This window comes from Labrus bergylta, chromosome 9 (genome assembly GCF_963930695.1).
Source record: "Labrus bergylta chromosome 9, fLabBer1.1, whole genome shotgun sequence".
NCBI classification, from domain to species: domain Eukaryota; kingdom Metazoa; phylum Chordata; class Actinopteri; order Labriformes; family Labridae; genus Labrus; species Labrus bergylta.
The window spans coordinates 26,911,260-26,928,252 of record NC_089203.1 but is presented as its reverse complement, the minus strand read 5'-3'; positions in this window follow the sequence as shown (position 1 = coordinate 26,928,252).

Sequence of the window (16,993 nt, the reverse complement as noted above, 5' to 3'; positions counted from 1 at the left end):
GACAATTGATTTAAAGAAGGCAGAATGATAAACAGCAATTAGCGCTCTGACTGTGATGGAGCCAGCACGGTGGAGTCAATCATCGCCTCTTTTTTTTTTAAGCGCATGTTTGTGACAAAACTTCTCGGAGCATGACTGTAAATCCATGCCTGAGAGGAGAGAGAGCAGCAGCAGCAGCAGCAGCAGGCTTTGGATGTGGCCACCTGTGATTCAGGAGGAGGAAACGTTTCTCTGCTTGTGGCAATGCGGGAAGATCCCGGCGTTTTGAAAAGAGCGTTTATCATTTCATCATTTGTCTTCAGGGTGTGTGGGAAATAAAAAAAGACAGTGATGGCCAAAAGCCAGTTTTTTTGGATGGTTCTGCATGTGCACTTGTCTGGACGATGAGTCACTTCAGCAGCTGGCCAATCAGGGGTCAGAGGGTCAGATATCTAGAAACAAGAAATGTCAACTAAAGGTTGCACCAAAGAAAACAAAGTGAACCAATGCAAATACATTTCTCTTTTTCCATCCTACACATGAGAGAAAAACAGAACTGACATTATTTCTCAGTTGAAATTTTAGGAGTTTCATGAAATTGTTAAAAGACACACTTATTTTACCACGTTTATCCTTATCTAACTTTAACATACTTTAAATTGTTGTTTTCAAACCAAATTCGACACCTGTGCAACTGTGGCTCAAGGAGAATAAAGTGTTGCTCAGTGTAGGACTGTCACATTACCAGAGTTTTAAACTTCAATAATCAAACACCTGTTTTAATACCACAGCGACAGAAATAGAAGTCCAGGGCACCCAATATTTGGTTATTTCTTGTTTTGTCAACTATCAAAAGTTGCATGCTGCAGCACCCAAAACATTGCCAATGCATGTGTGCAATTTCAGACAGTTAGCAGGAGTTTGCTTGCAATTTTGAAGAATTCCTTCCTCCTCTCAGTACCTGTCTTATGATGAATTTGAACAAATAAAACAGCAGCAATCGATGAATACAGGCTGCTGCAGGAGTGAGCTTTATGAATGGGGGGAGCTGTTTTTTTACAGTCCAGTTTCTGAGGCTGGGAGAAGGAGGATGGGGTGGGGAGGGGGAGCAGCCACTCAAGAGTCGGGATAAGGTTACCCACAGAGATTAGCTGACAAGAGTGAGGGAGTGAGAAAAACAAGCAAGCAAGTTAAAGGTCTTATTTTACCTGGCCTTGCCGTGCTTGGCAGCCAATGAAAGTGCTTTCAAAACCAACCGATCCAAACGGTGCCTGGAGTGATCCTCAGGCAGCCACATTTCTCCATCCTGCTTCAATTCTGATGACAACAAATTTTGAACTTCTAAAGTCAAAGTGGCGAGTGATGTTATTTTTTTTAGTCGACTCCCAGACTCCTTTCAAGCCTTTGAATTTGAACCTCGCCGCGTCCCCTAGTGCAGCTATGCGTGTCTGTCCGCAGAGACGGGGACTGTGGGAATGCCGGCGAGGATATCTCATTGAAGCTAAAGGAGGAGGCTTCTGAGGGCGGGCGGGCGGGCGGGCGGGCCGGGCGAGCGCTCCGCGGTTCAAAGGGGTCCTAGCAGGCATTTAGGGGCCTGACAAAAGAAGTTGGCAGATCAGTAAGTGAAGCCCAATGTACTACATTAGTGTCAGGACCCCCCCCCCCCCCCCCGCAGTCCGTCCCACTTTGCACTTTCATCTCTGACACGGACATATTGACTTAAAGGAAAGGAAGGGGGGGGCGAAGGAGGGGTGGGCAGTTGTCGGGAGGGGTGCATGTGTCCCATTCAACTCTAAAAAGGTGAGGCGATTGATGCTGGGGGGGGGGGGGGGGGACCACTGGCTCATATAAACCACCCAGGAGCCTTTTTTTTTCTTTTTTTTTTAACAAGAAGAAGTCACAGACCGACAAGGGTGTGAGACCTGCGACGGGGGACGGCCCTCTTCCTCTCATCTCACTGGAGTCAGCCTCACCCCATTAGGGATAACGCTGACCCCCAACACCCCCCCCCCCCCCATCCCCCCTCCCCACCGCCACATCCCCTTTACACACTGTTAACCATGCCATCCTGCAAAGCGAGTGAAGTCCAGACAGGGGTTTGGGTCGCAACAGGGGTCGTGACACCATGACATTTTTGTGGAGGGTGAAAGAGAGAGAGAGAGGAGCCACTGCAGCGGGCGAGCTATACCTCACAGACTCAAGTATCACCTGAAGGAGAGGGAGGAGGGAAAGAAGCGGGGAAGTGTTTTTAGTAATTTGTCCCCCGTCACACATTGTTTGCATGGAGTCATTAAGGGGCCATTTAGGGTTTTTCTTTTTTGCCTTGAAGGGGGAAGAGGCCAGAGAGTTTGGGTGCGGGCACTCTTTATGGGGGAGTGAAGGGTGAAAATTAAAAGCGTCGCTCTTCAACAAATCATCCCCGAGCGCCGCGGTGCATGCAGAACATATTAATGTTTCCACTGACTTCAGTCGCCTGCTTGACATTAATGATGATTTGCCTCATGTCATCCAGCGGGGGAGTCTTGACTTCTCTAAAAAAATGAAAGTATGGCATCTCTAGTTTTTTTTTCTTAAAGTGACTATATGTGCATTTTTAAAACATCACTGAACCTTCAAGTTGTTTGGATGAATTCTTTGGGTGTTGTTGAGCACAGAGAAACTGCCAAGACGTCTCACAGCGCTACAATCAAATAACAGCCAGCCAACAGACCCCCATGTGTCCTTAGGTTTTTTGGACCACGTTTGACACATAAATGTCGATTCCTTGGACGAGCAGAGGTAATCCAAAATCTTTTTTTTTCGGTTCTCAGACTTTAGCGGAGCATGTGAGCGCCTTAATGACATAATAGGCTTGTCAGAGCTGGGTGGACTGGCTGTGAAAAGTTTGAGAAGTAAAATGATGTAAGTGTTCTTTGTCAGCTCTTTAATTTCTTTCTCCTCCCTGAAGTTGAAGGGACTTCATAATTGTTTTCTCGGGGCTGCTTGTGTGTAATGTGGCACAAAATGGCTTAAAATGTGCTATCTTCTTCATTGACTTTGTTAATGTATTATTTCCTGTCTCTTCTTGCTCCTTGTCCTAGTATGCATGAGTGTGAATGAGACTCCTGGGTAGGCTACTGTGGTAACAGGCTAGGATTCCTGTCCCGGTGGGTGGGTACGGGGTTAACTGGGTTGGGCGGTAGAAGGCAGGAATGGGGATTACAAAAGATGACCACAGTACAAGGTCAAATCTTATGCCAACTGTATGTTTCTTATCATCTGTGCAAACTAATAAAAAATTGCAATCTTAAAATCATTACAAACATCTTGCTGCTCCGGCTGTGTTTTAAAAGCATCTTTGACCCTTGGGGAACGGCAGTGTATCGAGCTCATTAAGGACACACAGGCCCAGAGTAAATTAAGAATCAGCTTCGAAACAGCTTTGAAAAGGTGATGCTCTGGAATCAAAAGGAGGTCGAAGCCCACCAAGTGGGTGACCCAGACTCGCCCAGCATCATTTGATGAGGACTTTAAAGTCATTACCTTCATGTTCAGGGTGAGAAGTACTAAGTGGGTGTTCAAAGCCCAACCCTGTCAGGGCCAATGTTTATCTGATTACCGACAACTCCTCAGGTGCTCCTGGTTAGATCTTGTTGTGTGGCGGCGACGCATTAGATTGGCGCCACCATGGGAGCGTCACTTGGGAGACCTGCTTCATGCAAGCAATAGAACAGTATATTCATGAATTCAAACCTTTTAAAATAACCCCTATTTTTTTACTCTTTCACGATTTTTATTTGAAAAATATTTGAGTCTGAATCTGTGCATTCTTTGACAGCTAGATTCCTCAACTGGTTTCTGTTCTGGTCTGTGAAGTATTCCTGACTCTGTTTGTATTCTGAGTAGCTCTGTCCAATCATGTTTTATCAGGCTTTAATGCAGACAGGCTGTTTTTGTCTGAAGAGGCAGAAAGCATGGGCCACAATGACAACCCAAAAAATTGGCGCCCATTGGAGGACATTCTAGCTATTTATTTATTTTTTTAATCTCTATGAAAATAAATTCACATATAAGTGTAAAAACTTTAACGTTTTAAACTTTATTCTTGGAACTCAAGTTAAAAGTCAAACTTGGGAAAATATACAGAAAGGGACGGGGATGTATCGGCCGCGAGAGGAAACCTTGGGGGGTTGAAACGTGGAGTCAATAGGGAAGTGGAGACACCTGCAGTTCTTTGAATGTCCACTAGAGGCTGGCTGAATAAAACTAGTACTCCCTAAAGGTGCCAATTTTTTGTGTTGTATGTTTGGAGAACTGTAAAAAAAAACAGTTTGGGTTTAAATATCTCATGTTTTTAGGTCATAGCTAATTTTTACAACGCATCCGTTTTGATCATATTCAGGATAATTATTATGCATAATTAGGGGCGTGGCTGATCTTACTTAAAGGCGGGCGTGTTGTAGCTGTTAGCTAGGAGGCCATCCTTGGGCTTTAAATAACTCTGCTTCAGAAACCAGTGGATGACATCACTATTTACCTCCTTGTTTTTACAGTCTAAGATTGACCTCGATATCTTGATATAACGTATATGACTAACCATTTTTTATCCTGGAAGCCCTGAAAACTTTTAGTCTCCACAAAGATTACAGCATTACAGATGATTGTGACAGGTTTCGAGGTTGGTGGAGAAGTGCCCTAACCTGAGTGACCAGTCTCAGTCATTTTACACATTTGGGTGTGGATAGGTTGTTCCATTTTTTGTCCAAGATGAATTTATCCTTCTAAATTAATTATTGACATAGCATTAAAGACATCAATCCTCACCTTGGTTTCAGTTTTGCAGATTGGAACAAACTGACAATACAAGGGGTCAGGTTAGTCCACTATACAACTCCTGATCTTTCTTTTAATTTAAGGTCAACAATAAGTTGCACTGGAATGCAATCGGTGGCACCACAAGTCCTCTTTTTTCCCAGTCCCGAAAGCTCCCACAGCGAGTTGGAGTGGAAGTCCCTCCTTGAGCTGCCTCTGCTCTGCTAAGCTAGCCTGAACCTGCAGTTCCACTCATCCTAATCGCTGAGCCCAATCCATTCCCCTGTCTAGCACCTCTTCAGAGGCCGCTCGCCCCTTTGTTCTGACAATACACAAACGACCATTCAAATGGAGGGGACTCTGTAATCAGTGAAATACTAGCCTCTGGGCTTTGTAGAGTAGAAAAAAAGGAAGAAAGAAGTAGAGAGAGAACAACATAGAAAGAGGAGAGAGAGAGAGAGAAAATCCACCCATGACCAATCAAGTCTAACTACCTGTCTGGTTTTTAGCTGCAGATGTTATTTAGAAAAAAAGGGTAAAAAATATGCCCGTTCCAGATGTAAGATGTAAGATGTATAAAGGGAAGGTAGGCTGGTACCTCCACCCACCAAGAAAAAGGCTGGACCTTTCCACACCCAACCAGCTTTTGATATGGCTGAAGTTGTTTTTGCCACTTCCTTCAAACAGATATGTGATGCATTGCGTCACCTTACACTATATTTAGAAAAATAACATTTATGCAGTTTTTCTGACAGAATTTGCTAAGATCTTCCCCCTCACCTTGGACATGTTTCTGGATCATTTATGCAGGTACAACATTGATCATATTTAAATGAATGGTTTAAAGGTATGTACAGGTAATCTTTGGACAACGCAATCATTTAGAAAAAAAAAAGGCTTTGCAGTGCAAATTCTGGTTGACCCGACGTCTTGAGACAAAAAGACAATAACAGATTTGCTCGTCTTCAAGTGAAACGCCAGCATATAACGTTTTTCTTATTGCCTTGTGACCCAAATAAAGGGCAGCAAAACTTGCACTAGGTTATGCATCACCATGCAATAGCTAAAAAAATGGTTCAAGTCTGAAAACACAACTAACCAACATTATTTGAGTGCATGCATATGTTGAGTGTAGAACAACTGTTGAATAGTTTTGGTTGCATAATAGTCGGCTTCTTTGTATTTGTGTATTTGGGTCATTTAGTTTCAACCTGCATTAAACAAACCGGGGCGTAAACAACCCTAATGGTCTCTGATGTGGGGTTTGTTTATTGTACAGAAGTTTGGTAACCTGTTAGGTAAGATGCCGACGTCTGCATAGTCGAAGGGGTTTTCTTTAAGATTGTTGTCCTGACATTGACATTAAAACTACAACAGTGTAAGAACGTTGCTCTTCCCTAAAGAACTAAATTATACGACAATAATGCCCAAGTTGGGTTTGCAGCGTTTGGACAGTTTTTTTATGCTGGCCATTGGTTCATAATTGGTAAGGTAAGAAAATAAAAAAGGAGTAGCTGAGCTTAGCAAAAAAGCTGTTGTTAAACCAGTAAATCAGGTTAAATCCCAGCTCAGCGTTGGTGTGAGTGCATGATAGGTCAAGAAATGCATTAGCTTAACTCGTTTAAAGTGCAGGATGATTTGTGTGTCATGCCTCCTCCATACCCCCTTTTATGAAAACTCTTTTTTTAATGTGAATCAGAATTATCAATATCCCTGCAGCTTTTTCTACCAATGCACAGGGAGGGGGAGGGGGGGCAGGTTTGAGTTCATGTCTGTGGTTGTGAGTTTGTTGGGTTTTCCCAGGTTTAAACAGGCACTCAGATCTTCTATCAACTGAAATTACTGGATGTGTGATGGATCATGTTGTTGTTAAGTTGTGTAGTACTTTCCACTGTTTTGATTTGTTTTTACTCTTTGAGTTTTCAGAAAAGCATTGTAACTATCTCTCCTATTTATAAACTACATGTCTGAAATTTAAAAAAAGAGCTAGGAATTAAATCAATTGCAGTTTGTAATATCTTTTTTTAAGTTAATTTGGGGGCTTTTCATGGTTTTATTTAGAGACAGGACAGTGGACTGAGGCAGTTTTTGGGGAGACAGAGAGTGGGGACTGACATGCAGAAAAGGAGCTAAACTTCCAAACTCCATTGGATCTGCAGAGTCCCTCTGCACCTTTAAGAAAAAGCTAAAGACCCAGCTCTTTCATGAATACCTACTAACTTAATGATGATGGTCTCCATATTATTGATGATGATGATGATGATGATGGTAATGACGATGGTTTTTGTTTGATAACGACGACTTATAAGATGGTTTCTATACTGATTAGAGCTCTCAAGAACTGCCCTCAATGTTGTGCTTTGCCTCTGGTCACTTCCTGTCAGCACCTGTGTGTCCAATCAGACTCAAAGCTGACCGTTTGCTCTTACTGACATTGTTCCCTTTTTTTCTAGATCCTTGCTTGTGTTGTTCTTACTCTCTGATGTACGTCGCTTTGGATAAAAGCGTCTGCTAAGTGAATTGTAGAAAAGATCGGATTTAAACCCAGTCCGCCCCACCTGGAGGACTACAGCCTCCGTACATGGGCATGCACACTAACCACTAAGCTACCGACACCTCCAGTTGTATTTTTCTTTCAGCATTTTATTGTCATTAACATGTATAACTTGATGTCTAAGTATGGATTTCATTGCCTTTTATTTGGTGATCTTTAGATAACCAGTGAGAGACAATAACATTTTGATGGTTGAGATAGAGAGACAGCCCTCAAAGAATAATTTTGTCCCAATTTGGTTTCATTGCAAATGGAAGTCATCACCTGGTAAAAAAAAATATGGTGTTGAAGCGGTAGAAGACGTCAAGTGAACATGTAAGGTGCATAACGGCCTCATAGAGCTCGGGGGCTGAAGTCATTACAGATATCAGCTTTTTGAAGTTTGTGGACTTACAAATTACCTCGTTGAAACCACCGCGGTTTGAGTGAGGCATGTCTGTCAAAAAACATGATAAAGGTGCTGCCTGAGGCTGCTGCTAATTTTGGACAGAGAAATGTGCGTTCAGTGGAATAAACTTGTGTTGAAGTGGTGAATGAAATTGACTGTTGAAATAAATGTTGTACCTGTGTGGTACTACAAACTCCCACTTAGAGACAATATTGACTTGCTTCCTATGGTTAAATAAAACATGTTTCGAGCATATTTGTCATGTTCATTTGGAGAAGAGGAGCAACAGGAGTGGTATATGATTAAATCATTTATTTGAAGAATTTACAAACTGACAAGCCAACATTACTTACAAAGAACTGAAATTTATAATACGGAGAAAACTTGATGGTGTCCATCCATCGTCCATGTTTGTGGTAGCAGACACAGCAAGGTAGCATATTAACCCTGCCAGGCTTTGCAACCATGTTCGACTGTGATAAAACTTAAAAAACCACACTGTTAATAAAAGGCTTAGGTCCTGGCATACTGGAAGTGTTTTTGCGTAATTAAAGGCTTTATATGTGATTTTTCACACTTAATAATATAAATCAAGTATATCCTCTGAAAATAACTCTGTGAGTCATGACTGTCTACAATGGGTGTAACACCCGAGTCCCACTGTCTGTGATGTTTTCAGAGTTTTCAGAGTCCTATCTTCAGTTTGTTTACATCGCCGGGACAGCCGGCTGACTCCTCCCCTCGTGTATAAAAGTTGTTTAATTGAGGGACTAGAGAAAAGAAGAATAACATACTGTACTCACTGCTTAACTGTGTTTCTAGATCACGCTCATTTCAGGTAAATTTACATGCAGTGTGAAGATACCAGCATAATAAAGATCGCTAGCATTAGCATGCTAACACAACAATGCAGCGCAAGTTGTTTTGGTTTCATGCTGGTGCTCAAGGGCGACATCTGCTGGATCAAAAAAAAAATATAGCATATAAAGCCTTTAAGCAATGCAACAACTTAACAATTGGAGCACATCATTAGAAAAGGAGTGTCAACTAAGAAAGCTCATCATGTCCAAATCTTTCAGCGTCTCTCAGAGATTCTCATCCACCTCTGCTGCCATGCCACTTTAAAACGTTGACATTGCCTCAGTGACATCTGTCAGAGGGACAGGCAGAACATCTTCTACCTTTTTATCCAAGGACACAGAAGATTTCTGGCCAAGCTTTCCAGGGAAGGATAAGAAATGCAAAAAAAAGACGAATTAACACTTAAACAATGCCGGGAAGTGATGCTAAACCAAAACAACCCAATCATAAGCCTTCAGCATCTTTTGGAAGTTTTCTCGACTGCCATGCCATGTAACAGCATTAGGATTGCCTCAGTGAGACAACAGAGAGCTTAACAATGCATAGCCTGGGACGCCTAGGGCTAAACAATGTGATACCCTCAAAAACTGGAGCACATACCCCCTTGATAAGTTTCAGAGTCACCATCTCAGTCGAGCAGTCCAAAGATCCTGTGCTTACTTCAACACAATGATGTAGAGGCATGTCACAAGGTTTTTGAATGCCTCACTGACCCATCCATCCATTTTCTTCTGCTTATCCGAGGTGGCAGCAGGCGCAGTAAGTCAACCCCAGACTTCACTCTCCCTAGCAACGTTTTCCAGTTCCTCCTGGGGGATTTCGAGGGGTTCCCAGGCTAGATGGGATATATAATCCCTCCAGCGCATTCTGGGTCTGCCCCGGGGTCTCCTCCCAGTTGGTTGTGCCTGGAAAACCTCTAAAGGGAGGCGTCCAGGAGGCATCCTTAACAGACGCCCAAACCACCTTAACTGGCTACTTTCAATACGCCAAACTCCTCACCCTCTCTCTAAGACTGAGCCCAGCCACCCTCCAGAGGAAGCTCATTTCAGCCGCTTGTATCCGCGATCTTATTCTTTCGGTCACTACCCATAGGTCATGACCATAGGGTTCGACATTAACCCCTGTTGGCAAAATAGGCTATGTCTTACCCAAGTCTTCTGCGTTTCCCTGTCCAAAGAGGCTTTCTCTGACGGTAAATCTCAGAGCATGTAAGCAGTCCAGGCACGCACCTCTGCTCTACGGAGAACTCCTATGGACCTGTGTCCATGCTCAGGTTCTCAGGTGTTAAACCGTCTCCCAACTTCTGCTTGCTCACCAGAAGAAAAGTGGCATAACAAAAGTAGCCCAAAAGCTAACTTTCACTGTGACTCTCCAAGGTCAGCATACACCCACTACCAGATTTTCAAAACCACCCAACATCCATATTGGACCCGTCAGTCTGGGGGATTGCAGCCCAGCAGCCCCTTGATGTTCGTTTGGGGGCAATGCAGCCGGGGAATTTACCAACTATCATTCTTAAGGAGCTTTTTTTTAATGTCCCTTTTCATGCAAACTCGTCTGAGTCCATGGAGCTGGAAAATGAAAATGGCGGAGCGGTTAAAATCAAGACATCTTCTGGAGGTTTGGATATATGCACACCAGTTGTTCAACCTACTGGTTTGTTCAGAAGTTTAAAGTCGGAGGTTTAAGTGTTTGGACATTGGAGCAGTTATGCATCATCAAATGATTATGATGGTTACTATAGTGAGTTTAATATTGAGTGTTATAAATCTTGGCATCGCTCAACATTTTTGAAATACCACCTTTTGAAAAAAATGCTGAGCTGCACGATAACATTATTACTCTCAAGTCAAACCCTGTTTACATCATTACTGAACAGGTAACTGGAATTCAAACTTTCACATCCAGATAGTTGACGTCTTTGTGACTTCATTTTTTCATGTTTTTTTCCAATTTTCTGCAAGTTAAAACATTTACAAAAACAAATCTCAAATATGAGACCACAGAGTAACATTGAGTTCCCTTGAGCAATCTCTAAGCCCTCAAACTCCCCCAGATGTGATCCTCTAACGTTTAGAAGCCTCTCCTCTATGTTAAGGGAAACAAGCTCTGAGTTTGTGGGCAGAGGAATGCAGCTCACATCTTTGCCATAGCAGCCGTAGAGGTAATGCGCTCGCGTGTTGGCGCTTGTCGAGGTGAGCGCACCCTCCCTCTTCTGTATTAATAACCGCATGTCCTATTGCTGTACCAACTGGGCTGCGTTTTACTGGGCCCACGGGTTTGCTTACGGGAAGATGGATGATGAACTCCTCCACCTCTTCCTCTCATTTAAACACAATTACTTCCCCCTGATGTCTGTTTTGCTGATGTGTTCCCAATCCACGACTAGAAGAACCCCCTGCACATCCCAAAATCTGTCATCCCTCAGATATTCCCAACGCCAAGAGAGGACTGGAAGGAACAAATTTGTAAAAAAATTGGTTGCAAAGACTAAGAGTTGTTAAAAATAGCTCTGCTTTGTATTCACACTACTTGTGATAATGCCACAGAGTTCACAAATCCTGACAGGAAAAAAAAAAAAAATTCCCTGCTTTTTTTTTTTTTTTTCTGTGGAGAAAAAATGTTTACATAAGCGCATCACCCGTGACAATTGACTTAACATAGAGGGAATTGTTATTAAGATACAGTCAACTGTCAAAATCTTGCAGTGAAAGAGAAAATCACTGGTGATGACAATGATGGCTTCCTTTCTGTCTAATATAAACATACCAGCATGATCACTTTATTCCCCCCGGGGCAAAGTCATTGTTCCATTCTGAAAGCTCTCTGTGAATGCTTGAAATGTTCCCTTGATATTTTTTCCCCTCTTGCTCGTTTATTTGCTTGTATCCAGGTGATGTGCCAACCTGTCACATCAAGCACAGACGGCCTTATTTCCTCAGAGCAAAGGTCAAAACAATTGTCATGGGAGGGATGGGTGTGTGTGTAATGTGGGGGGAATGTGTCTGAATATGTGTGGGTGGGGGGGGGGGGGGGGGGGGGGTTACGGCCCAACTCAGAAGTTTTTTTTTTTTTTTTTTTAGGTTGACGTGTGAAGAACAAACTGCACAAGGAAGCCGACATTGTTAAAAACATGCTCACTCAAACACGCCTCTGACAGAGCTCTGGTTGACGTCTTGTAAGAGATGTTCTGTTGGGTCCAAATCACAAACTGTGGCTGCAAAGAGTCCTCAGTTCCGCACATATGAAATGAAACTCGGCTCATTTGCTTCAGGACAAAAAAAAAAAAAAAAAGGTTATCACAACCGAGGAAAAAAAAAACTGCACTCTGCCCATCTGTCAGGTAAAGGGTAATTAAGTTCAAATATCCCAAATCAAAGTTCTCCCTCACTGCCACTTGAGGCCGCCAAAGTGCAAACCTGAGCGAGGAGCTTTAAAAAAAAAAAAAGAACTCTTCTTCTTCCAACACATCTGCATGTCCCCTTCTGGAGGAGAACTTCTGAGTTTCTTCCAAAACCTCTCTCTCTCTTTCTTAATAACAACACTTATCACCAGCCACAGAACTGACCGCATGTCTAAACCACAGAATTATTATATAGTATTAACACGTGTTAACAACACCTGTTGTTGTGAAGTGGGCTTTTTTTTTTTTTTTTTTCAAACTAGACGCACAGATGTGTTTAAAATCACACATCCCTTTGGGTCGTGAGAAAGAAAAAAGGGCGGAAATGTACATGCCTGCAGAGACATGACCTTACATTTCTTTCCACCAGAGATGAGAGCTAAAAATATTGTCCTCGATTAAATGTCCTGCAGGTAAACCCCACACAGACAAATTGACTTATAATATATATTTAATTAAGCTTATGCTAAACTTTTTACGGAGCAGAGCGAGTTTACACTCAAATAGAAACAGAACAGCACTCAGAAAAGTGGCATTACCCTCAAAAACCCCCAATAATTCAACGAGGTTTAGTTGCCATGCACAGCTGCTTTTAGCTCTCAAAAGTGGAGCTGTGAAAACACATGGCATAGGCGTTGTCAGCGGAGTGATATAGTCAGTCTGACAGTAGTGTTTGCGTTCCCTGAAGGCAGTTTAAAGAACAGTGGAGGATGAAGTTGCATAATCAGCGCCTCGGATTCATGAAAAAAGAGCGCCCTGGTGTTTGAGAAAGATATACTGACACTTGAAGACGTCTGGAGAGAAGCATGTGGAGTAACAATCTTGGCAGCAGCACAGGCGATTGTATCTAATGGAAATTTGTAGCTTTAATTGATACTAGTTGCTACAAGTCGCACGAACAAAGGAGGTCAAAGTGAAGACAAACCGCGTCCAAATCAAATTTTAGTGTTTTCGTTTTTTCTTAAATTACTCATAAGCAGAAGGGGCTTTGGACCAAGCTACAAACTTAATGCCACTTTTGAAAATCAATTTCAATTAAATCCTAAAATGAGCTCATAGGTTTTATTTTAGTTTTTCAGAACACTTTAAGAGCTGTTTTGCAATCCTTTATGAGTGGCTCTAACTCTAAAAAACAACTACCGATCAGCAAACATGCATGAATATATTCTACAAAAAGTTTATCATTAAGGTGTTTTAAAAGCAAAGAAGTGCATTCAACATTTTTCTGTCGGTTCCCGGGGATTGTTGGTGGGGACTGCCTGCTGTTCTTCAAGGAGCTTTTTGCTTCCAACAGATTGAATGTAGGAGAACTTTAACCTTTAAGTTGTCATCCACAGTTCTTCCTCTCCCCTGAGAAGAGCTGAGTGACATAATGTCTGTTTTCAACATGCAAAGATCATAACCTTTCTATCTTTTAAACAAATCACCTCAGATGTTTTAGCTTGCGTTTTAAACACCTTGAAAATTAGAAATGAGTCACTGTTAATCAAAGAACTACTAAACGACCACTCCAACCTGTGTGCACACATACACACACGCACACACACAGAAACACACAAAAAAACACACACAGAAACACACACTGGCTGCAGGCTTTTAATAAGGCAGATGGCCAAACATGCTGATTTTATTCAGCACAAACTGCCCGTTGCCTGTTCTAAACTCACACTTAAATGTTCATAGGGGGCACAAAGTTAACACCAGAGATAAACTGACACACACACACACACACACACACTTACACACACACACACACACACACACACACACACACACAGAGGTTGGAGAGATGGTCCAGATGGAGAACAGACTGTGATGACTGTCCTGTCCTGTATCGTGTGACTGCTGGATTAGAGAAAAGGGCAACATTTCCCTAATGGCCCTAATGTTGTGTTAGTGATACCTGCACACTCACCTGTGCACCCCCCTCACCCCCCCCCTCCTTGTTCCTCTTTGATCAAACTGTTAAAGTGAGCGACTGGCACTAACAGAACAAGTTTGACCATTTCTGAGTCTGTTCACCCAAATCAGAAAAGATATATATTTAATCTTACTCACCTGTAGCGGTATCAAAGCATGCTGATTCTCCACTTTTTAGATTCTACCTCCAGTCCAAATTAAATCTATTCTTTGTGCAGAACAAATAGTCCCAATGAGAACTATAAAAAAAAACTATGATCAGTGAGTTATCCAGATAAATTGACTCAGACAAACTTTATTTTCATAAACTATGGTATGATCCTGCTTTAATCCTCATTTTCTTAGATACATTTTTGGCCTTTTGACCTTTTATTGGACAGGACAGGACGAAGACAGAGTGGAGAAGTGAGAAGAGTGGCCATCAGCCTCGCTCCTAACTATAGATAACAAGTATCGTTCATTGAATTTGGTGTGAATGTGACCTCTTGGATCCAGCCTCAAGCGGACACTCAAACTCAAATTTAAAACATGTGTAGACACACTAAAGATTAACTGAGTTGATGATATATTAATGTCTTATGTACTTCTTAAGTCCTATCTCTTTCTTTTTTTGATCTCTTAATTTGATATATTATGTCTTCTGTCATGTCTTTTTTGCTGCGCTGCTCGTTGTATGAATGTATGTGTTTGTGTATTTTAATTGTGTCTTATTCATTTTATTTTATTTTTTGGGATCCTGATGATGACAAACGCTCTCTCATTTTGCTTGCACTACTGTTGTATGTCAGCTAAATGACAATAAAGTTTTGAAATTGAAGCTTCATAAATAAACTTACATTATGTTTCCTGTAGTTTTATTTTGTTAAAGCACACACTGCCCACGGACACATGGTCTTTAATACAACCAGGTTTTCTTCATACGGTTTTCTTGCCTTTTTTCAATATGACTGCAAAAATAATGAAATGTTAACAATCAAATGCAACAATAAGTTCAATTCAAAGACTTTTTTCTAAATCTGAAACAGAATTGTTTGAAGTCTTCTTTCTCAGACGTCTTCTCCTCCTCTTGCTAGTGCTTTTCTTTACACACTGCTTCAAAAAAAAATAAATCAATGTGCTTCTTCTCTGCATTGTCTGTGCTTATTTATCTGTGTACCACCTCTAGATGCTCCTTGGGGTACTTCACTTCCTGTTTATTCCTGATTATTGTGATTCAAAGAACTAATTTCATTGGTACATAACTGAGTTTCAACAGGATGCGATTTTACAAGTGAATTGCAACAAGCCTCAAGAATTTAAGGAATATTTGGCTCTTGGGAGAAGTTAGCTTTTTCCATTTGGAACTCCCTTTTTTGGGGGGTTAAATCAAAGTCAGCATTAACGTAGGCAAACATTTAAGCCCAAACTAAACTTAGCCTAAATCCTTCTGAGTAAACTTGGTGCCTTAGTCTAAACAAACTGTTTGTGAAATGAAACAAAATGTCTCAGATTTGTTAGCCATGTGCAAAGGAATGGTTATTTTTGGGAAAGAATTGTGATTTGGGTTGGAGGGTGTGATGGAAACTCTGTATACCCCACTGATGCTCCTCATGTCATTTTTTTGGCACCTTAGGATTTTGCTGCATGTGTGTGTGTGTGTGTGTGTGTGTGTTTGTCAGTGAATACCTCCAGGCTGGTTCAGTCAAACCCCGTACTGGAATTCAAGCGAAACCACAAAGGGGGGGATTTCCACGTGCCTCTCAGTCGTTCCTGTTTGGAACATAAAATCGTGCGTCATCCCGTAGCTGCATCCGCTAGTGCGCCTCACTTCCTCGAGGCTACGGGACAAAAAAAAGTGTTCAGCTGGCAGTGAAGTAATGCCTGACTCACACTTCAGGTAAAAAACTTCATCAATTTTATATCATTGTGAAGTCCGGCTTTGAAGTTAAGGCTTTGGATGTCAGCGCCACCTAGTGGTGACAACACAGACTGACGGTTGTTAATAAAGAGAAGGGTTGAAGTTTTTCAAATCTGACTCACAAATGATAACACTGCTGAGTTCTTAGGACAGTCACAGATCAGTTTCAAGAGTAGGGCCGGGGGATATGGACCAAAACTCATATCTTGATATTGATTAGCTGAATGGCGATACTCAATATATATCTATATGTATTTTCTTAACAGTGAAAACACATGGAAAAATAAACTACCTGTTTGTGAATTTAAAAAGTAATATTATAAAATAAAAATGTTCCTTAAATACAATAAAAGAGAGAGAGAGGATGAGCAGGGTGAAGAGGGACAGACAGTCATCATCAGTGAGATGAGAGGTGACCTAGTCCCTCTGTAACGTTATTTTAATGCAACATAAACTATATCGATATTAACGATATTGTCTAACCCTATATCTTGTTTGAAAATAAATCGATATATCTTAAAAACTCGATATATTTCCCAGCCCTATTCAAGATGTCTTTGTTATTCTCCCAAACAGAGAATAACAAAAAAAGGGAATTTGGTCCCAACACTACTTGATTCGTCTAACTCAGAAGTCGATCTTCAGCAGCACCTTGAGAGCATTTTCCCCCCCACAGATTAAGGAGAGCAGATTTCTGCCCCTTTGATTTCAGCTGTCGCTTCAGATAAAAATCTCTGACAATTATTTTATGAATATGTTTTTTTAAAGGCTTGATATGGGATTTTTCACACTTAAATATAATAGAAATCAAGTATAGCCTCTGAAAATAACTCTGTGAGTCATGACTGTCTACAATGGGTGTAACACCCGAGTCCCACTGTCTGTGATGTTTTCAGAGTTTTCAGAGTCCTATCTTCACTTTGTTTACATCGCCCGGACGGCCGGCTGACTCCTCCCCTCGTGTATAAAAGTTGTTTAATTGAGGGACTAGAGAAAAGAAGAATAACATACTGTACTCACTGCTTAACTGTGTTTCTAGATCACGCTCATTTCAGGTACATTTACATGCAGTGTGAAGATACGAGCATAATAAAGATCGCTAGCATTAGCATGCTAACACAACAATGCAGCGCAAGTTGTTTTGGTTTCATGCTGGTGCTCAAGGGCGACATCTGCTGGATCAAAAAATCACATATATAG